Raw genomic sequence first — 25,187 nt, forward strand, 5'->3', positions numbered from 1 at the left:
CTAAGCTTCTTCTGATAGAGACATTTGTGACATGTTTTGTGCTGAATATCATGTGCAAAACATCTAACCAAACCAAACCTAGTAAGAGCTCATGTTGATCCCTGGTGACAGGCTGTGAAGACTAGAACTAACAATTTACTTATTTGGTTTGTTGCCACAAGAATAAATATTTCAGATCTTTATCCACAACTTCTTTAATCAATTCTGAAAAATTAAATTCAACTTGAATGTACAGAATTTCATACACATGATGCAACTTCCTACTTAGTGCGTCCACTATTCGATTTTATTTTCCTTTTAGATGTTTAATATCAAAATTGAATTCACTCACATTAGGGAAATTTTGAGGTCTACAATGGGACTCCAAAGGAAATTATAAAATAATAGTGGAAATAATAAAATAACATTAGATCACATCATCAAATTTTAGAGTGAAAAAAGAAAAAACTATCTTTTCAAGTCGTATTTTCATTTTATCTACCTATGGGTTTACTCAAATTTCAAGCAAAAACACTCATTTGATGCATAATTTGATTCCTCATCCAATGAGTACCCATGTTGCATACTTTCGATGGACCCTGCAAACCGAAAAATAAGAAATACGTGAAAACACGTGATTGCAATCACATGTTATCAAGTATTTCTTATTTTTCATGTAGCAAGGTCCATCAAAAACATGCAACATGGGTACTCCTTTGAAGAAGAATTAAATTTAGCATCAAAGAGTACCCCTACTAGAAATTTGAGTAAAACCTTAGGGAGATAAGTTGAAAATATGAGTTGAAAAAGTAGTTTTATTATTTTTTAATGCTTTTACTTTTTTTACTCGAAAATGTTGAATCATCCCCCGTGGTTGACATCATCATCTTGAATCATATTAGTTACGATAAAGTTTATTTTGGTTGTACATTTTGCTTAGGAGGCCCATTTTAGACCTCAAAATTCCCCTAATGAAAGGATGGCCCAACTACTTTGACGAGCATTGAGGTTAGGTTGCTTAAAGAAACTGGTTAGGCTGCTATGATAAATCGTTAACAAAAAAAAAACTTCCCAGAGGATAATGTCTCAATACCTTTAGAGCATGTACTATTGTAGTTAGTCCCAGGTCGTAAGCATAATACCTCTTCTCATGCTCCTTTATTTTTCATGATCCATATGCTCAAACTTTCCCTTCTTGTATCAACACCTCTCCAACTCCTTCTTGAGATGCATAAGTGAAAATGACAAACTCCTTTTTTGGGTCTGCTATTTTTAGCACTAGAGTTGTTGTTAGAAAATGTTGTAGTAACTCAAAATTGTGTTGACACTCCGTAGTCCACTTAAAAACTTTTCCCTCCATTTGCAAGGAGGTGATAGGATAAGTTATTTTAGAAAATCCTTCAATGAAACGACGAAAATATCTTACTAATCCCATGAAAGATCAGATGTCAGTAACATTAGAAGGAACATGCAATTCCATAATAGTTTTGATCTTTTCTGGATCAACCATTATCCCTTCCGCAGAGATGACATGTACTAAGTATTGAATTTTATCCTTAAAGAAATCACACTTACTGTATTTAGCATACAATTGATGCTACCGCAATGTTTGCAAAACTATTCACAATTTCTCCTTATGTTCCTCTAAATTCCTTGAGTATATAAGAATATCATCAATAAAAATTAAAACATATTTATCAAGATAAAGGTGGAATACACTATTCATGAGACTCATGAAAGTTGTTGGAGCATTGATTAGGCCAAAGGGTAGAACCAAAAATTCATAATGGCCATAATGAGTCTGGAAAGAGTTTTTAGGAATGTCCTCTTCCTTCACCCTTATCTGATGGTACCCTGACCAAAATTCTATCTTAGAGAACATCGTGGCTCCTTTGACATGGTCAAACAGATCATCGATTCTGGGTAATGCGTATTTATTCTTAATTGTCAACTTGTTAAGTTGTTGGTAATTGATGCATAGTCTCAGAGTACCATCTTTTTTCTTGACAAATAAAATGGGTGCTCCCCATGGGGATGCAGTCAGGTGGATATATCCGTTGTCGAGTAATTATTGCAACTGTATTTTAAGCTCAGTTAGCTTAGGAATACTCACTTGGTAAGGGGTCTTCGACACAGGTGTAACCCCTAGAATCAATTTTATGGTGAAACTAATGTCTCGCTTAAGAGGTAGTCCTGGAATTTCTTTTAGAAACACATCAGTAAAACTCACTTTCACTACATAAACATAACACCCCTTCCAAATGAATTTCCATAACCAGGAGGCAGTAATTGGTCACAGTTTTATGGGTCTTTTCACACCTTGAATTTCCTTCCTAACACCCCTTTAATTGAGATAATTAATAATTTTCTCTCTATAATTTACTAATCACCAATGCTCTTCCAACCAATCCATTCTGATTAAAACAACGTAAGACCCCGAAGGTAATACATTCAAATTTAGATTAATTTACTGATTTTCTATCTCAGTAGAATAATCATTTGTTTTAGTTGTCACCGTTCTTTTTTCCCCAATTGTCAATTGCACTAACCAGGGATATCTAAATTTACAAGTATGTAATTGACATTTTTCAATGACCTTGGGGCTGACGTAACCTAAAGGAGATCCTAGGTTTATCTAAATGGACAAGGCATGGTTATGTATATTGCCTTCATGCTCGATCATAAAGGGTTGGTATTCAACTTTATGATCATCTAGAGTTGCATTGATCCTTGGTATGATGCACACCACTACACCAACTGTGGTGGCCTCTAGAATGTTGGCAGCCTGTTCGGCCCTAGAGTGATCAAGATTTGTAATAGTGAGGCTCTCCGCAACCCCAACACTGTAGTGGGAGATTTTGGTGTCAAATGAACTCAAGTTTACTAGAAAATTCCACTTTTATGCTTTCCCTTTGTGATTTTGTTTTTTGTTGATTCCTTCCAGCAAATTTGCTATACTGATTCCTATGCAGACTCCTAGTATTTCAAGTTTTCACATTTTTCATGTAATTTTTCTATGACATTTTACTAGCCCAAGTCTTACTACCTTCTCCTTTTGTTTTCATTTATTGATAAAAAATCCACTCTTTTCAAATGGCTTTGTCCATGATTTTGGGATTGCCAAATACCATTCATTCTTTCATGGACGCTAGTAGACTACTCATAAAATTTAAGTATGGGGGTTTTTACACAGTGCATTATATTAGATATCATTTTGGGATTCAACTGCGTTAAGTAAGACCGTCAAGCGCACTTGAGCCAGAGGAGTTCTGGGATGGGTGACCTCCTGGGAAGTCCTAGTTACCGGGTGCAAGCCCCGGAAGTGATGATTGATGCTATGTGATTCGTTCTCCACATTTCACTAGTTTCAATCCCACTTCTTCACCCCTGTGAGCATCACCCGATGCAATGAGTGCTAAGTGAACTATTCAAAAATCATGAGAAATTAGTCAGTTACGACTACCTCTCATGGGAATGGTCATACGTGAATGATCTTACTTAACGCAGTTGCATCCCAAAATGATATCTAATACTCATAAAATGTTGAACTTTGGCCTTTTCCTCCCGAATGTAAGGTACATATCTTAACAGGGATGTAAATTTGGTTACAAAATCGTCCATAGTGAGTTGAAAATCCCAACTGGAGATCAATAAATTCTTTTTCCTTATCATCATAAAATCGCTCCGTCAAATACTTCTCCTTGAAATGTTTCTCGAATTCCCCCCAAGTCACCCCTTTTTCAGTAATTGTATGAACAACCTTAACATATTCCCACCATAACATAGCCTTCCCCTAAAGCTGATAATGGCTAATATCTCTTTTAAATTTTCATCATATTCCTAAATATGAAAGTATTTGTTTATATTAATCAACCACGTTTTAGTAACCTCCTAAGTTTCCCCATCAACAATTGGGGGTTTAATTTTCTTGAACTCTCCTTTTAATTCTATTTTTTGTTTCTTATTTTTCCTGGAAGCAACAACATTATCACATCCTTCTTCATTCATCTCTTTATCCCCTTTTGACCTCTGCATCTGGTTCCCATCCAACACATTTCCACCTTCTTGTATATGTTCCTCATCTCTACCATTGTTCCCAGAACTTGGTAATGGGTTTCTATGATTTTTCTTATTAGAGAGGCTATTTAAAATACACTGCTGATTGTGCGTTAACCTCTCATTACTTTCCCTCACGTGAGCCATTTCATCCTTCAACTACTAGACCATTTCTAATAGTACAAAGGTTTTGGTGATCTTCTCCCAGCTACACCCACACTTTTAGGTTAACTCTGGATACTGGTTCCAGCTCAATCTCCCCAGATACTCTTGGTGGCTGAGTACTCCCAGCCTCTTACCATATAAAGCATCCTTTGTGAACACAACATATACATTCTTCTTATTTTTTAATGCCCATAAGGCTACAATACTGCAACCTAGGGCTCTGATACCACTTGTAACAACCATTCCTAGCAAATAATATTTTTTTTTATGTCATATGGTTATACAACTTCACTGTATATAAATGTTATTCTTCTAATTTCTTCACCATGATACAAAATTCGACGACTTATATATAAACACGATATTATAAATATGATACATTCACAAATGTTGTCATGAGCATTTGAGGAATACCTATTACATCGGATAGGGTGTCGATATTGATGTTACAAATGATTATGCTATACCCTCTATGCTTTAATTTTTCATTAAGTGGGTTTATTGTTATAGAAATCCCTATCTCATTTCTTCCCCAGTATGATAGTTTCGAATCATCGTATTGTTTCCCCATATGGCACCATTGTAGATTCTTCCGCTTTAATAGGTGTAAGCAGAATGGTCGTCGATCCCTTGGTTTCTGATCAAATGACTTCGAGATGTCTGGGGTTGTTATGGGTACTCATGCCACTCTCTAGTTCTCTCTCGAATTATCACTTGGTCTATTCAACAGTGACTTAGTACAGTGAAACCCTAACTGGTATAGGGTTCAAATCATCAGATTTCACCAAAGACATAGGTAATAACCTACCCAACATTAATCTTCTTTGTACCTTTCAACAAGATATATGGTTTATGTGTTTGTTGAGATAGGGTTGAATTGTTACAGGTGACCCTTCTTGTTGTTGGATGCCTCAAAAGGCTTGTTCGGGCCAACCTTGGTTGCAGGCACCATTAGGTACTTCAGAATTTGGATTTTCACTTTTCTGATCTTTCATCTGTACCTAGGGCTCTCACTCTTCCATTGCCACATAGGTGTCTTCTTGAAATTTTCAGGGTTCAAAATTTCTTTTACAGGTAATCATTGATGTTTTGTTTTGTTTCTTTTCGTTTTTTTCTTCTAGTACATTCCTTTCCTTGAATTGGTGCAAGCAATTCACTCCCTCTATTTGGGTTTTTAAAGATATGCAGACTCCATTTATCTATTAAGTTATTTGGTTGCATGACTACCTCACTATTGCTTACACTTTGCAATTGTTATTCTGACCTTCTAGGTTTCGGCCATACTCTCTCTGAAATGTTAGCTTCTTACGCACCACATACTATAATTGTCTAGTAATGGGGTCTGTGGTTATTTAAACATGAAAATGTCATTTGGGTTACTGAAATTATATTTTTCAATGAAGGAAAAATCTACTCTTTTGTCATATGTTAAGAGTTTGCTCGGGTCACTCCCGTGACAAAAGAATTGATAACTGAATATATGCATACTTATATTTACGAGGGTTATACCTTAATATTTGTGAGGATTTCCCCCTCAGTGACTATTATAGTTTTTTTTTTTAATTCTAAGTGGATTTTTTTATCACTATTCTACTTTACATTTACTTGTGGCTGAATGATGACTTCTACTCGTTCTGGTAGTCTCGTTTTGCTTATTACATTCTCTATTGTATGGTTTTTGTCTGGAATATATGTGTGTGTGTGTGTGTGTGTGTGTGTGTGTAGGCTATGGTTCATTTTGGAAATAGTATTGGTTGTAATGGTGCTTGGCTTCTATTCATTGCATACACTGTGCATTTGTAATTAATTATTTCACTTGGTATTTTTGTTTGGCTCACCGGTAAGCCGTAGCAGTTCTTTCCATCATTTTTTTTAAGGAAACAATGTTTTTGGGTGAGGGATGATACTAGTAGGAGCTCTGAGTTCCAAGACTGAAACTAACCCTAGTCATATATGAAGGGACTATTCCCATAGGAACCCCCAAATTTCAAATGAGAACGAACCCTCACCCTTTTTTACCACATCGCTTATAATTGTTGGGTAATGTTCATATCTTGGTTTTATAAGTCATCATTTTATCAACATGCCTGATTAATTACCCAGTCATTTATGTAGACAGTTCCTATTGCTTTAGTTTTTCTTGTCTTGAATTTCCAAAGTAACAAATCTCTTGAATTAATGCATTTATTTTCCCTTTTTTAAAGAAGAATTATACATGGCTTTCTATAGTATACATTATTTGTTCTACCAAACACCTACCAAACACTACCAGTAAGTTTGCTTCCTTCTAACAGTTAATCAAATTCAACATAGGCTTGCATATAAAATTAGGTAACAATATCTATGAATCATAATTGAAATTTCCTTTCTAATCAACACAAAGTACTTATCTGCATGCTACACTTATCAAGGGATTTATTTTAGAAAGAAGACTTTTCCTCCCAACCAATGAGATTAGCTATTGCATCCAATTCTTCCCTAGCCTCTTTAAATTTGGCTATTGCATCTAATTCTCCCCCGATCCTCTTTAAATCTCTAATGTTGACTAGCCAGCAGGTTTAGTTCCTTGTCGTCAAGACCCTAGTCTAGTCAAGAACTTCTTAGGGTTTCCACCAGTTCCAGACCAGCTCATTAACGCCGTGGGTAGCAATATATTTCAGCTCATTAACACCCTAGGTAGCAATCTATTTAAGCTCATTAACACCTTGGGTAGCAATCTATTTCCCTTGGCAATATCGTGCACAAGCTTTCCTTTTAATTTTTCTTTCTTTCCTGCCTCAGGATCCCCTTTCTCATGCCCTCCTTCCCCTTCTAAAAGAAAAATGAGATCTTTTAATATCTTCCAAGAAGGAAAAGAATAACTGACTGAACCACTTGGAGAATTTCAAAGATTTTCTTTTAAATGTATGTTTTCATAATTCTATTGATTTCATAACCCACCTTTAAACAAATAGACATAATTAATCCTTGTAATTCTTATTTTTACTTTTAACTATTCTACGTAATTATCATGTTCTTGCGTCATGCAGTAAATCAATATTTACCTCACCTCGGTGTGTGTTACAAGTAGTTTCATGGATTCTCTATTGCTCATGATGTTTGTAATAAATAGACTATTGCTCATGATGTTTGTAATAAATAGACTATGCTTTAGGTTTTCAAAGACTCAACACTCATAATCAAGTGGATGAATGAAGTATGGATTATTTTTAATTATTTAATTATATAGTTGTGTTTATTTTATATATATATATATAAATATAAATTTTGGAAGACATAGAGTGAAAGAGTAAGAATGCTAAAAAGGTTGGAGGTCATTATAAACTAGTTGTTGCTAAATATAATAGATTATTTTTGTCACATATTTGTATTTTGAAAAATGTGTTTTGCTTTTCAGTTGGAAATGAAAATGTAAAATTTTTTTGGAACAAATTGAAAAATTTCCTTTTTCTTTTATTGTAATGTTTATAATGATGACCTCTTAAAATATTATTTATAATATCCTAATTTAGATTAAAAATATTTAAAAAAAAATTAATAATAAAAAATATCAAATATCAAGTAAAAATAAAGTTTAATTTAAATACTATCTTTTGCAATAATAAGATATAAATCCATGATTATGTATAGATTTATTTCTAATTTGATGTTAGTTTATTAGCTCATGAACTTTAAGCTATTTCAAATTTCATGATAAAAACTAAATACTTTATGTGTGTGGAGAGTCGATTTATAGATGGAATGATTTTCTTCAAAACATTTTTTCTAGTTAATTTTAAGCAAAATTCCACAAAGATTTTTAAAATGTAGAGTTTAGGCTGTTTAATCTGAAAAATTCAAGTGCCCTAGGGGATTTTTAGAGTGTTAAATCCATCTATGCATTCAAAAATGTATTTTAAATAACAAAAAATCATATTAAAATGTATTTTAAGCAGAAAAAAATTCACATTTTTTCTTGAAACTATTATCACATTCCAGTGAAAAAAACTATTTCCTCTATAAATTACACTATATATATATATATATGAAAATAAAAACTTTGATTAGAAAAATAAAAAAAATATAAAATTTCACATGGAAAAGATAAACAACTTTCTAACTCAAATTAAATACCTTACATAAAATTCACTACAACCAAAAAAAGGGTCATAATGCGAGAAATAACACCAAAATCCACGGTTTTGGAGATTGTAAATTGGCTTCAAATAACCTCATTTATAAAATAATAATTTTTAAAATAAATTCATCAAATTTTAATCATTTTCCTTAAACAATTGAATTTAATATGAATTGTGACCCAATGTCAATAACATGGTCAATCTCTTCTTTACAGGTTGTAGCATAATCTCAAGTATGTATATCTCTCTCTATATATAATCTAACGGTGTAACTGCTCCTCTAATTTAAGAAAAAATTTCTTAATGTTTCGATATACAAAGTGTTGATTGGCGTGCAGAGTGGAGATGTCCATTTGAATTGGTGAATCGTGGAGTGATAATTTCCTTGAGATTACAAATTGCTCATTATATTTTTTAGACAATTATGTTTGTAGCTATTGATCAGTGACCTGGTTTGAATGATAAACTTATTTTCTAAATTTAAAAGAAATAGAAGAAATATTATTGAAATTAACCTCTTTGATTTTGATATATAAAAAGATTTAATTTTTGGCTTGTTTATTTATTTTGAAATTCTAAAACATATGTATATATATATATAATAAAAATAATAATTTTATAAATAAATTGATGGTTTTCTTTTATCATAAATTAAATTTAATAGGGGTTGCGTCTCAACTCTTAATAAGATAGTTAATTTCTTTCTTTCCCGATTGTATCATATATCTCAAACAATATTATTATCATATTTTGAAATTAAAAACAAAATAAAAAGTGAAAGAATAATTAGCTAGAAAAAAATATGGTGTATCGAGATAAGTAAATATGGTGCATAAAGGGTTTTGTTACCAAAGTGGTTGCTCTTCTAAAATATTGAAAACTTATTTTAAATAAAATAATTTATTTTTGAAATAATGTATTTATAATAAGATATGAAATTAATCACATAAGTAAGTTTATTGGTTCGAGAAGCGCTTTACAACTTAGTTTAGGATAGATGTGTAGATGTAATGTAGGTATGTAAACAATTTTAAATATTGGCCTAATTAAAAGAAAATGTTAAAAGGTATATATGGGATGAGTATAAACATTTAAATGCTAGCTCAAATAATAATAGAATGTTAAAATAATAAACAAGAAGTTAAAATTAATAAATAAAAAGTTAAAAGTAATATAAACCTCATATCAAAGATGAGTGTAAACATTTAAACGTTGGCTCACTTAATAATGAAAACTTAAAGTAGTAAAAATAATAAAATTCAATTTTTTGTATTTTTATTTTGTTATTAACTTTTGAATAGGATTTGTTACAATACCATGGGTCAATACCATTGATTATCAATATCACATGTTCAAAAACCATAGTCTATTTCACAACCAAAATATTTTATAACAATACAATATTCTTAACCATGGATATTCATCCCCACTTTTCCGTGGATATTTTTAACTTGTAAATAATAGGCTTTGTTACAATACCATGGGCGAATACCATGGCTTATCAATACCACATGGCCAAAACATATGAATTATTTTACAATCACAATATTTTATATCAATATGAAAATATTCATGACCATGGATATTCACTTCCACATTACCATGGATATTATTAACTTGTAAATATGTTTTGTTACAATACCATGGGTCAATATCATGGATTATCAATCTCACATGCCCAAAAAATCATAACTTATTTCACAATCAAAATATTTTATAACAATATAGAAATGTTCTTAGCCATGGAAATTCACCCTCATTTTACCATGGATATTATTAACTTTTAAATATGCTTTGTTACAATACCATGGTTTATCAATACCACAAGCCCAAAAAACATAACTTATTTCACAATCAAAATATTTTATAACAATATCACAAGATTCTTAACCATAGATATTGATCCCCACTGTTTCCATTGGTACTTGTGAATAAGTTGTGTTACTATACCATGGCTTATCAATACCCCGTTCCCAAAACTCATAACTTATTTCACAATGAAAATATGTTATAACAATATAACATGATTCTTAACCATGGACATTATTACCTTGTAAATAGGTTTTGTTACAATATTGTGGGCCAATACCATCCCTTATCAATATAACATGCCAAAAAGCCATAACTTATTTCACAATAAAAATATTATATTTTAATTTAATTTTATAACTTTTTTTAATTGAATCTAAAAGGAAAAAGTTATAATTAGCTTTGAGATATATCTAAACCTTGTATCCTCACGACTACTAAAAATATTCCCATAGAAATAAAATTAACATTTTAATAAAGTTAAAAATGAGAATATATGTGTGTGTGTGTGTGTGTGTGTGTGTGTGTGTGTGTGAGAAATTTATATAATATAAATAATATTATCAAAAACTAGTATAGATCCATCCTAACTAAAAATCTAAGTGATGAGAGCAACCAAAGTGCTTAATGATAATAGAGGAAAGAGAGTGCATGTTTTTTAAAGTATTTTATTGTTGTATTTTAGTTGACATGATTGATCCTAAATATAGGTTCAATATTTTACAACAAATTACTTTACTAAACACAATACAATCGGATCAAATTTTAAGAGGGAGAGGGGGGGGGAGTCCTATGACAGATAGAGGGAAGAAAGAACAAGCAAATACATAGAGAGAGGGAGTGATAGGGGAGATATGGAGAGAGGCTAAGGGAGAGAGGAGAGGGAAAATAAGAGGAGAGGCGGGAGATAGGGAGAGAAGGGGAAGACAGACAAGGAGACACAAAGATGGAGGGGAGAAAGAGATGGAGAGAGGGAGGGAGATAGTGACAAAGTTGGAGGAGAGAGAGAGAGAGAGAGAGAGAGAGAGAGAGAGAGACGGAGGGAGATATTGATATTGGGGGATGCGGGGAGAAATAGAGGGAGGTGGGAGAGAAAGGGAGAGATAGGAATGAATATATAGATGACTCGAGAAATAAGGAGAGGGAGTTGGAGTTGGAGGAGGGGAGAGAGGGAGGGAAGAATAAATACATAGAAGGAGAGAGGGAGTGACATGGGAGCAATGGAGATATATAGAGAGAATGTATATGTTTGGGAGATGAGATAGAGAGAGGGAATAAAAAAGAAGAGACACATAGATACAAATATAGATATTATATAACCAACCTAGATTCATCTTAACCCCACATCTATTAAGCATCTAGAGGGATCAAATCTGTCGAGGTGCAATCATTTCCTCAAGTTTTGCACTCAAAAAATAGGTTTGCAGCTTCAGAAATAGAATCCCTCTTGAAACTTGATAGATCAAGGGTTAAGATGGATCTAGGTTGTTATTTTAAAATGAAAATGATTTTTAAATATATAAAAAAGAGTTTAATTTTTTTGAATTGATTATTTATTTTTAAATTAAGAAAATTATATAGTTTTTTGTTTTGCTTTTATAAATAAAAATAATATTTTTATAAATAAATTCATCAAATATTTTTTACCATTTTCCTAAAACTTTTATAAATTAAATTTAATATGAGTTGCGGTGCAATGGTTAATAATATGGTTAATCTCCTCTTTTGAAGTTATCTAATAATGTAAAAGTATTATTATCATCCTATCTCCAAATTAAAAACAATTAGTGAGAAACAAACATGATGAATAAAGATAAGTAAATATGGTAAATAGAGGGTTTTGTTACATAACTAAATTAAAGTGGTTATTTTTTTAATTATTAAAAATATATTTTAAATATAATGATTTGTTTGTGAAATAATGCATTTATAAAAAGATATAAAATTAATCACAAATATAAATTTATATTTTGAAATTAATGTGATTTTAAAATATATAGCACAAATTTTAAGTTTTCTTCAGTTTTTTATTTACTTTGAAATGATTAAAATTAAATAATTTTTTATTTTTAAATAAACAAAAAAAATTATAAATAAATTGATATTTTTTTATCATTTTCCTTAGATTTTCATAAATCGAGGGAAAATTTTCATAAATCGAAATTAATATGAATTGAGACGCAACTATTAATAACAAAGTAAATCTGCTTCTTTTCCAATTGTAACATAATCTAAAATATTATTAAAAGTCAAATAAAAACAAAATAAAAAGTCAAAGGATAATTAGCATACTGATAAGTAAATATGGTGATAAGTAAAGATGGTCAAATGGTAGTGAGTTATATTTCATACTTCATAAATTTACATTAAGTTATATTTATGTTGCAAAACAAAGTCAAGGGCCTAATTTGAGTTATATTTTATATTTTTAAAATTACATTAAGATATGGTAAAGAAAACATAGGCTTCCATACAAACCATCTTATTAACTTCATCACTATACTATTACTCATAGATTTCATAATAAATAAATCTAAATATGATCCTAGGTCTTTAGGAAGTCATCATTAACTTCATCACTATACTATTACTCATAGATTTCATAATAAATAAATCTAAATATGATCCTAGGTCTTTAGGAAGTCATCATTCAAACTTGTGTGTCTGAATGCCTCTAAGTATGAAAGAAAACTTGATCCTGATTAGTTATGCCTCTAAGTATGAAAGAAAACTTGATCCTGATTAGTTCCTAAAAAAAATATTTTAGGACAAGAAAATATAGGTTTGGATACAAACAATATTAGTAACCTCATGGATCTACTATTACTCATGAAGATTATAACAAACAAAGTTAGATTATGCTTCTAAGTATTTAGAGACTCAACATTTATAGTCAAGTGGATCTATAATAGTATATAATTTTTTTTTGGGATATATATATATATATAGTGAAAGAGTAAGAAAAGGAAACATAGGTATGGATGCAAACAATTTAAGTACTTCTATTGTCTGAGAAGTTTTCAATAAATAAATTTGAGTGTACTTCCATGTTTTTAAGTACTATTTAGTTTATAAAATATTATTTTGGGAGATTTATAAGGAAAGTAGTGAAAGAGTAAGAAGGATGAAAAGGTTCGACTTTATTATGAACTAGTTGTTCGGGGTTAATATAATGGATTTATTTATTTATTTATTTATTTTATTTTTTTGAAAAATGGAAAAATGAAAACGTAAAATTTTGTAAGGAAGAAATTGATAATTTTCTATATTTTTATCAACGTTCCAAGTGTAATGATAATAATAATGATGTCTTAAAATGTTAATTTCAAAATTTATCTTGAATTAAAATTATTTTAAAAAAATAATAAAAAATATCAAATATCAATTAAAAAGAAACCTTAATTTAAAAACACATTGATTTTTTTTATAGTTCAAAAAGTATTTTCATATAAATCCATGACTCATGTATAGATTTATTTTTAATTCAATGATAGTTTATTACCCCATGAATTTCAAGCTATTTCTAATGAGTTAGTTTATATGTCAACATTCATAATAAAAACTAAATTCCATAAGTTAGTTTATATGTCAACATTAATAATAAAAACTAAATTCCATATATATAGAGAGAGATAGATATAGTCTAACTTATAGGTGGAATGATCTTTTTCTTTTTTAGGATATTTTTTCTAATCAATTTTAATCAAAATTCCATGGATATTTTTAAAAACTTGAGTTTAAGTTGTTTACTCTTAAAAATTAAAGTGAACCAAGAGATTTTCAAGGTGTTGAATCCCTTTATGCATTCAAAAATTTATTTTAAGAAGAAAAAAATCACATTAAAATTAATTTTAAGCAATACAAAATCACATTCTTTCTTAAAATTGTATCAAAATATTCCAGTAAAAAAGGCTATTATGTCTTTAAGTTACAGTTGTATATATATATATATATATATATATATATATATATATGTTTTTGTATTGAAACATGAAAGCTTTGATTGGCAGAATTGTGATGGAAAGACAAACCAATGAGTACAATATCTTTGTGAGTTTTTTAGATGTAGAAAAGTAGAGAAATATGGGGTTCCACATGGAAAATATGGACAATAGTCTAGCTCAAATTGAGCACCATATACCATGCATAGTCACTCACTGTAGCAAAACATGCCATTAGTGCTGGAAATAACGCTGAAATGTGTTCTTGAGCATGTTAATTGGATTCAAATGGCATCATTAAACCTGGTGCAATCTGCATCTTAACTTGGGCACCAAGAATAGTGTTGAGAAAAGAGCTAGGAATTGTTACTTCCATTTTTGCATCCATTTGTACTTCTATTTTTTATCCCAATTGTGCTACATGTTTTGCTTCTGGCATGACATCAAAAATAGATTCTTTTTTGGCTTCCTAATTAATGCCATGTTATTCTTCCATTATAATTTCCATTGTTGCATCAGGTTTTGCTTCCAATATAGCATCACTTGTTGCATCTAGCTTTGCTTTAATTATGGCATTTTCTTTAGATTCTAATATGGCTTCCATTATAGTGTCTTTTGTTTCTTATAATATTGCTTCCATTATTACTTCTTTGCTTTCTACCGGAATGGCTTCTTTGTTTGCTTCTTGGAACACCAGGTTTGGCTTTTAATATTTCTTCCATTTTTACTTCTTTGCTTGCTACCGTAATTGCTTCTATTTTTTCTTCTTAGGTGATGCCAAGTTTAGATGCTAGTACTCCTTCCATTATTACTTCTTGGTTTCCTACCTAAATGACTTCTTAGTTTTATTTTTAGGGAACACTAAGTTTGGCTTCTAGTATTTCTTTCATTATTACTTCTTTGTTTCTATATGAATTTATTTTATTTTTTCTTCTCAGGAAACACCAAGTTTGGCTGCTAGCATTGCTTTCATTATTACATTTTTTTAGCTACCTAAACTGCTTATTTTTTTCTTCTTAGGTAATTCCAAGTTTTTCTTCCAACATTTCTTTTGTTGTACTTCTAGTTTGACTTCCATTGTTGCTTCATTTTTTGCTTCCAGAATTTCTTCCTTGTTAGACTCATCGTTTGCTTTGTTTTAGTTGGAAGGTTTTCTTCTGGTTTAGCTCATAGGTTTGCTTCTTTTTTACGTCCAAGGTTTGCTTCCTTTTAGTGTTGGGATTTTCTTTTCAATTAGACTTCAATTTTTCTTCCTGTTAAGCAATCGGTTAAGCTTCCTATTTAGAGCGAGTAATAGTTCCAATTATGGCTTCCAATTTAATGTCATATTTTACTTCCATTTTAGAGACACATGCTTCTTCCATTTTAGAGACACATGCTGCTTCCATTTTAACAACTCGTGATGCTTCATTTATAGCTCCATTTAGTATTTTAATATTTTTTATTTCAATTAAATTATTTAAGTATATCATTCCTGTTAAATAACTTATATGATTATAGAGTAAGTCATATTTCATTTGAAATATTTTATAGCATACCATTTATAAGGATTTTTTATGGAAATGGACATCCATACAAACTAACAAGAATTTTTTTTAACTATAACCAATATTTTTATATTATTAATAAAAAAAATTGTTGGTCATGACTAGATACACATAATTTGGAACCATATTCACATCATAGAGATTTCTAGAGCAAATCCCTTTCAATTTTATTATAGTTCCAGACCACACCACAACATTGGAATAAAATTATGACATCTTTTTTTTTTAACTATAAACAATATTTTTATATTATTAATAGTTGTTGGTCCATGACCAACTACACATAATGCAGGCCCATATAGTACAAGTCAAAATGATATAAGTCAAAATTATATATGTGAAAATGATAAAACTCAAAAATGTACTGCAGGTGAAAATGATACATATAATAATAAACATGAAAAGAGGCATCATAACTATGTATCAACAATGATCCACGATGGAGTCTATATACTTAATGTCACTGGAGACTACAAATATATTTCTCATCATCAGCATCATGTATATCATCATCATTAGCATCATGATCATCGTTAATGTCCTCATCATAATCATCAACCTCGGTGCCCTCTCCATCTACCTAATCATCATTATCTTGAAAATCTAAACCAACCACAACATAATCTGGATAATCTCAAGATCAACCAAATGTTCTGGAAGACCCATTTTCTGCAAAAACAAACATTCAAAATGAAAATTATTTATTTATTTTATGTAATATTTAATATTTCTCTTGTATTTATGATATTACAACATATGAAATGAAACCATTATAATATTACATCATATCAAAGTCCACATATATACCATAATAAAATTTGAAATAATTTACAACTAAGATGTCATTCCAATGATGTAAAACATGTAGCAATTCTAATATATGTTAGTAAATCATGGAGGAGGCTAGAGGATTGAAATATAGCCACCACTCACAAGAGGAAGGAGAAATTGTGGAAACAAGGAGGGGACAAGGGTTAGGGACAAACATAGAACTCGACCCTAGAGCAGCAATGGTGGAAAGAATTCATTTTCTGAGCATGTCACTGTGGAGAGGGGGCACATGGTGCTCCTCTCCTACGTTGTTTTAAGAGCTTCAGATAAACTAAGCTCCTTGATCACCCCTATAGGTGGTGTACTAGATACTTGAAGACAATGTTAGTAAGGACATAGGTTTCCATATCCATGGGGATAGAATGAGGGTTGGGTGGTTCAAGGAGGAGCCACATTTTTGTGTCAAGGGCTTATTGGAGACCAAGATTTTTTTTATGAATTTTCGTTGAAACAATTAGGATTTTCTATTCATAATTATTGTAATTTGGAAAATTTGTTACAACTTTTTCCTAACCTTGGAAATTGTTATCAAATTGGTAATATGTATTCTAAATTTAGATCACATGAGAATTGGGAGATTCCCATGACGACCTTATCATTATAATATGAAATTATAGAGGTTTGATTTATGTTCACGTGAGATAGACATATAGAAAGATATAGACCGTGATATAAGCAAAGAGAACCAACATTGTAATCTTGTATGTTTCATTAAATCTCAATCATTCATGGTGTCATACCTTTTTGTTGACTAGCTTATGTGTTGCGTAGTGTACCATCCCCTTCTATGAAGGAAAGGCCCTCCTTCTGAGTAGGGATCACTGGTTAGGAAGGTAATGTATTTGTTTGATTTATTTCCTCTTAGTTATAATTCATGTTTGATTGTCTTAAATATTGTTATTATTAGTCTTGTTCATACTTTAATGATTGCAGAATTCTAACCTCTGTATTGTGTAGCAACATAGGTTTTGGACTAATCCCTTTGTTAGTGTGACAATTATTTAATTCATGTTACAGTTTGATGGTGTTTTCATTTCATTTGAATGTGTGTTTCAACATTTGTTAAGATAATGGTTTCCAAGAGTGTTGTTCTTTTCTGAATAAGAGTAACAATGTGATAAAGTGGTTTTATTCTGCATTTTGTGTTTATTTCTTGAGAGTGTGAACAATGTCTGAAAGTGTAACAACCATATTCTTGAACTGCTGAGAGTGTGATTAAAATTATTGAGTTTGAGATTCATTAGCACTACTGATCATTTCCCCTTTCATATATTTTGTGTAGCAGCCTTGCAAAAAAAACCTACTCAGATTGACAATTATTGTGAAGATTTGGAACTATTATTGTGAATTAAATGGACAATTGTTCTATCCAACAAAAAGTTGAAGAAAAACCTATTAACAAATTTTAAATAATGAAAGTTGAAGAAAAACTTGGAATATCATATGAAATATGAAGGAAAAATATTTAACGGTTAAAGTAAACATATAATAATTCAGAAGCGTGTAAAATAATTAGAGAAAGAGTCTACAATTTGAATGAATCATATTGCCTAATAAATGAAGTATGGGCATGCATTTTAGTGAAGCAAGGTAGTTTTGGCCTGCTTCACAAAAATTCATGCCCAGCCGTCATTTCAAGGACAATTTGAATTATTCAACTTGGAGATTACTCTTTTACTCATATAAAATTAAATTTGCACATAGAAATTTCTGTTGTGCAAGAATATGCCAAATTAGATCGATTTCATAGGGTTAAATTCAAGGTTTGTGTGCCTGAAATAACTAAACACTAAGGCATGTAATTAAATTCCTATGTGATAATGATCTTTCCAACCTGAATATATAACCATTTCCTAAAATGTACCATAGTCATTTTCATAAAGTAAATGTTATACACTAAAATCTAAGTCCGTTAGAATACCAATTTGATCATATCTGCCAATGATCACAAACGAAAAAAATATGCACTCCCAAGCCAAAATGATTATACTCTTGCTAATGAAATTTGAAATGGGATGTGATTGGACAATTCCTAACCTTAGGATATAACCTTTCATCATGTCTAGAAAATATCCTACATAACTATGTTTCCCACACAACTTTAACATAAGGAAAGTCGAAGAAAAACTTAGAATGCTGTATGAAATATGAAGTATAAATATTTATGCTCAAAGTAAGATATAACAATGTAAAATTATTGAATAAATAATATAAAATTTTAATTAATGAAGCCTAGGCATGCATTTTAGTGAAGTAAAGAAATTTTGGCTTGCTTCACAAAAATGTTTGCCTAACCTTCATTTCAAGGCTAGTATTCTTTCCTATGATTATATTTTCTCTTGAATTTATACGGCATGGTCTCAGTGTTAACCAAGTACATTTTGTTCCTAAATGAAAAGGGTATATTTTCAAGCTATAGAAGACTGTAGGGGCATTTATTGTAAGAAACAAATAAGCCCTTATGGAGGTGCAAGTGATGATGAATGCATTTAGTTTTCAGAAAGGAGAAAAGTGGCAATATGACCCTCACCATATAATTTATAATAAAAGGGTGGAAATTAGTTCTACACCTTATATTCATGAAAGCATACCAAAAATTGAGAAAATGGAAAATCAAGAAACTTGGCCATGTGGCATGGTGACACAAAGAATGGATATCGAGACCCCTATGGTAGAGGAGAAGAGTTTGAAGAGGGCTACGCCTAAACCAATAGATATTGAGATGGAGGATTCCCAGTCTAAAAGTGGACTAAAATTCAAATAGAGGATGTAGAACACATATAAATTAATTTAATAGAATGACCTTCAAATGAGCCTGGTTTTCAAATACATTTGGGAAATCTAGGGCACACTACTTCCTCTTCTATCTCCACTAATTTGGTTACGTTAACACTAAAAGATACTCCTTCTTTATTTGAAGCTTTAGATAATAATTATCAACAAGTTGAAGAAACGAGTTATAAAATGAGAATTAGTATGGGAAGACAAATAATAACTCAAGGAACCTCAAGCTAAATTGATCAAGACTCCCCTATACTATGGACTTAGAGAGAAATCAATTAAAACTTTATCTTATAGGTCCTACTACTCAATTTAATCCTTTAGGACCATATTCCATAAAATTGGATTTATCTATTAATGTGGTTGATATTCCCCTACCTAAAAAGACAAATTTGTACAGACAAGGAGGGGAAATGATATATAGTGACCTGAGTAAAAGTTCTTTGATAGTGAGCCAAGAAGAAAATATTTTGGAGAAATTTTCCTATTAGTTAAAAATGAAAAGGCAAATTCTAGATCACAACATACCCAAAATTAAGAGTATAGGAAATTAATCATTAGACGGGAGTATATCCAAATGATAGGGATGCAATAAAGAACCTATTGTAGAACTTATAATGTAGTGTGCATTCATTAAGGAAGAAGTTAAAAATTCATGGGACTGAGCACACTGAAACATCTGAGTTGGCTCAAGTTGAAAAAGAAAAAGATATATTATTGTGATAATTAGTTGAGAGAAATAAAAAGATTGTTATTTTGTAGGAACAAGTGTAGATCCTACAAAAATCAATTAAAAATCATGTTTTCACCATTGTGGTTCCAGCTAAATCAGATAACCCCTTGCAGAAATTGACAAAGGTCATGGCAGAGCTCAAAATTTTATAAGTTGAACTAAAGAAAACCCAATATGATTTGGTTATGGTAAGGGAGAAGTTGAATGTAAAGGAGAGGAAGTTGAACATAGCAAATGAAAATAAAAGTCAAATTAGCAGTAAGTATAAGGCAGCTCAATATCAAATCAAAGAGTTGAAAACCAAGTTGAAAGGTAGTATTTCTTAAATTTACGTTATAAAAATTGTTTGGAATGACATTTGTTAAACAAAACCATGGCAAAGACAAAAGATATGAATGATAAACATTGAATGCATTATTATTCACAATGATACATATTTATAATACCTTGGAGTGACCCTTGGTTTCATATTCCAAGTGGTCTCTTGGACTCCCTTTGATTGTTCAACTTCCACACCAACCCTTAGAGGATAAGGTGTCCAACATGGCCCTCCTTAATCCAAAGGGGCATGTATGAGTCCAAGAAGAGAGTTGTAATAAAAATTGTGCAAAAATGCATGGCAACACTATGCTAAAATTTTTCTTTGAAATGTTGGTATAATGGGGTGGTATAAGGATGACCACCAACACTGGAATACTTAGTGCAGTTCTCGGAAATCTTCCAAGTACATAAAGAAGCTGAAATATTCTTGTAGAGGAAGTGTCCCAAATTATTTGGAGAGGGAGACATTCAACTTGGAAAAGGGAGGCTATAACATACGGTGGTTTAAGGATGACCACCAACTCTAGAATTCTTATTGTAATTCTTGGAACTCTTCTAAAACTAGCAAGAAGCTAAAGTCTTCTACTAGAGGAAGTCTCCCCAATTATTTGAAGAGGGAGAAGCACAATGTGAAAAGGGAGTTCTCAACCCGCATAGATGTTTAAGGATGAATACTAACCAAAGGCATGCTCAGGGGAATCTTTTTCTTTGGCTACAACTCTGAATTTGGTATGGCAGGTTGTGGTTCAGGCTCACTTGATGTGGCTTTGAAGCTTGTATATGACCATCACTTCGCCCCCCATCAGATGCAAGGTGAGAAGATGGAAAAATCTCAGCCGCAATACTTTTCAATACTCTAGAACAAGTTTTTACATATGACTAAAATATTTTTTTAGCTGTTGAGGCCCATTACCAAGAAGAGATCCATCCAAGATGAATATTTTTTCTTACAGGAAGATTTTTGTTTAAGCATTTGTGTGAATAATGAGTGGTTTTATGGCAGTTCTCACATGGATGAATTCAAGAAGTTCATTCTATATGGGAATATATTCATATAATTTCAAACCAAAATATCATGATAAGAGGATCATAAATGAGAATTGAACTATTCAAGAAACAAGAAAAAAAGGATCACTCAATACCAAGAAGATAATTAAGTATTTAATGAAAAATATTCAACAAAATTAAGGGTGGGAATCACAATATTTTTGACCAGGAACACTAGTGACAAAGTACTTTAACATATGAAGGTTCAAAAACTCAAATGAAATTCAAGACTGCATGATGGGAGTTGCAACAAAGTATCCCTTCCTTGCATCATAATCTTCACTGAAGTGCAAGGAAATTGCTGGATGGATTACCAAATCAATTTTTTGTTGTAGAAGAGAGCATGTGAGTTTTCAAATTAAACCCTGAAATTTCGAGGTGGTGAACACTAAAGATGCTAGTACCGAGGTTAAAAGATAAAATTAGTTGACTAGATGGGGCAAGTGATGGGTCCCATCAATAGGTATATTTTGAGGCCTAATGTTCTATCCTCCAACCCTAAAACTCTCATTTTCTCACATTAATTTACATTTTTAGCCACAATGTGCTTAGTAGGGAGACTAAAGGCTACATGCCATATTTCATGGCCTAATGTAGTTAAGATGAACTTTTGGAGACATTTAATATGCATGGGCTCGTTGGACGCATATAGAGAGAATATAGGAGGTTTTTCCACTACATTAACTCTCCAACTCGACTTGAGTTCAAAGATTCCTCACCAATGGCTTGAATTCCACTGAGAACCAAGGAACTCAAGTGAATGTGGAGATATAAGGAAACAAGATCCACCAATTTCAATATTTTAGATGGAAGTAATCTTCCTCTTCCTCTCAAGGGAGCTACCCCTCAATCACGTTTTGTATAAATAAAGAGACCTAAGGGTTCATTAGGATTTGAATTCTTGGAGCTAGGAAAAGCTATTGTAGTCTCTGTAATTGAGACTATTATCTCCATTCTAAGATTATGTATTGGAACTCTATTTTCTGTTAATGAAATGTCCCTTGTTGATTTTGCATCTGAGTTAGCTTAGGAGGGTTGAAACCCTTGGGTTAGGGCCCAACCCAGAGGCTTTATCCCCTCTCATGTATTCTTTCCTTCTTCTTATTCAAGTCATTGTATTTATTTCCTTGTTTAAGTAGGCATTATATTGCAAAAATTGTTGTAAATTTGATCACGACCTCTCTTGTGGGAAGTGTGGTTGAATAGTCTACAACAACAACCAAAAATTTGCGTTTATGTTTCATTGGAAATTCCTAGGTTTTGGATTGAAATTATTTTGCATGCTTGGTTTCTGCATCTTAGAAGTTAACAACATGATTTGGAAAATATATTAGATGCATGTTGTAGGATAAAATAAATCTTAAAGAAATAACACTCAACTCATCCTTTCTACTTTGATTAATTTCACTACAATCTTGATTTATATCCTTGATTGCTAATCTGCAGGACTTTCCGATGAATTGTAGGGGTTGGAAACCTCATCCAAATCCACTTATACATTTCAATCTTCCTCTTCAACACCTCATACTACTCTAAACTTCTTCCACTAAAATCATATTTTTAGGGTTAATGAAGGACACCGTGAGCATGAACTTTTGTGCAAGATAGAACTCTAAGGGGTGCTAATTTTTGCAAAAGTCATAAAACATCCTTCATACACCCTCATCCACCATCCTCTAGCTTTAGAACACTACCATTGAACTAGAAAAACTCTCAGACCCACTCCTATAGAAAAACAGGGAACTTCTCTAGAGAAACAAAGTTTCTTATAGGACCTTGTAATAGTCCTATAACAGTATCCAGATTCGGCCATCTTTTCCCTAGGACCTTGAATTTTTCATTTTGAAGTTGAATAATGAAACATAGGATCTGATTCCATGATTAGGGAGACTCCAAGGCCACTCCAAACCTATCCTTCCTCCACTCCAAACAAAAAACAACAAGTAGATTAGGCTTTATTTTTTGAATTCCCTAGTTATGTGTTGTAGACTGAATTTCAATTTTCAATTAGATTAATAATTCATTCAAGTAGAACATTGATTTGATTAGCTTTGATGTTGACACCTAATCCGAAACGAATGGGTGAACTGGACAGTCATCTAGAAGATGAACTGATCCATCATATGTATGTATATAAATAATGTGTTAGCTAATGAATAAAATCAATGAGTTTTCTCTCTCGTTCAATGTGGAGTTACCCTGTCCTGACATGGTATCAGAGCACAGGTCCCAAAATAGGTTGTAACTCCTGCCCTGAGCACTGTGCTGCTCTGTCCTGTCTGTCCTGCGCTGCTCTGTCTGCCTGGAACGTTAGTCTCTGCGCATCATCGATTGTCTGCGCCTCTGTCCTGCATCTCAATATGATTCTATGCGCTCTCTGACTGCCAGAGACTGCGCACTGTTCTTATGAACGTTTGCCTGAACGCCTGCGTTATTATGAAGGTTTGACTGGCATTCCACTTCTTGATTTCGAATCTCTTATTGTTGATGGAATGGAGCCCTCTCCTGTAGACTTACATCCTCTTCTCTGCACCTTTTGATGCCATCACGCCCCTCGAAGAGATTATTGCAGGATTTTTATGTTGAATCAAACGCAGCAAGTCTATCACCTCTTGTCTCTTTGCCACAAGACGAAGTTGCAGGTCCCGTATGGTCTCAAGAACTCGTTTAAATATCTGGATTTTCAATTCTTCTTCTGATGATCCGCCACCTAATTGTGCACGCCGAATCCATGAAATTTCCCTCCGTGTATTCCGTAATTCCTCCTCGCATTCTTCCTGAACTTTTCACTCAGCTTCCCCAACACTCTGTGGATTGGTTAGGATTGTTTTCTTGTTTTCACCGTGGAACTGCTTTCTTGTTTTCACCGTGGAACCGTTTTAAGCTAACTTTCATACAACTGCGTAAGATTTTCTGAGTTGTTTATCCGCCTTTTCGCTTCACAGCGTCTTCGATTCAGAGAAATCACTTCAGTCTTGTTTGAAATTGCATTCGGTGGGATATCTGGTTACACACAAGTCTTATCTTGGCGTTGGAACATGTATTCGGTGGGGGCATCCAGCTGAGAACAATTCTTATTTGGTATATGTTGATATTGTAGCATTCCAGGCTTTTTGTTTACGGTAAATTTTGGAGCATTCTCTGTGATTGAAGTCAAAAAGTTTCTAGACATTTTGTGAGAAATAATGCAGTGACAATGACCATGCTTTGCATTGTGCTCGCTGTAATAATGAGTCTCTGCCGTGGCACGATAATGTGGCTGATAATGATAATGCAGTCGCCATCTAATTTTTATATTTTGTACTTGTTTTCATCAGTGGAGTGCCTGTGGTGACTTTCTTCTTCGAGTGCCCTCTCTTTTTTTTCAAAATAGTGATATATATGAGCGCCCTTTTTTTTTTCAACAGTGATATATGTTGAGCAATGATATACGTTGAGCAGTGGTACAGTGATATATGTTGAGCAGTGATATATATTTGAGCGCCCTCATTTTTTTCTTAAAACATAATATTATGGAAGTGATATAAAGAAATGGTGATGCTCATGATATGCTGATGAAATGTTACAAGAAAAATAAAATGCATAAGGCTATCATATAAGGATTTTTTTTCTCAACAGAAGTGTTTTTGGCAGAGATATTTTTTTTTACAGAATGCATTCAATCATTTCTATGGTCGGAATAGTTCTCACTGGCAAGGAGAACTATTCTGAATGGTCTCGGATGGTAAAACACACCCTTATCTACAATGAGCTGTGGAAAGGAGTGTGTGTCGGAGAAGAAGACAAAGACCCTGTGCAGCCCACATCAGACAAAGAACTCGCCATTTGGGAAAACAAGAACAACAAAGCCTTTGCATTG

This window comes from Pinus tabuliformis, chromosome 2_1 (assembly GCF_031772625.1).
Source record: "Pinus tabuliformis cultivar Carrire ecotype Pingquan chromosome 2_1, CPIR1, whole genome shotgun sequence".
Taxonomy (NCBI): domain Eukaryota; kingdom Viridiplantae; phylum Streptophyta; class Pinopsida; order Pinales; family Pinaceae; genus Pinus; species Pinus tabuliformis.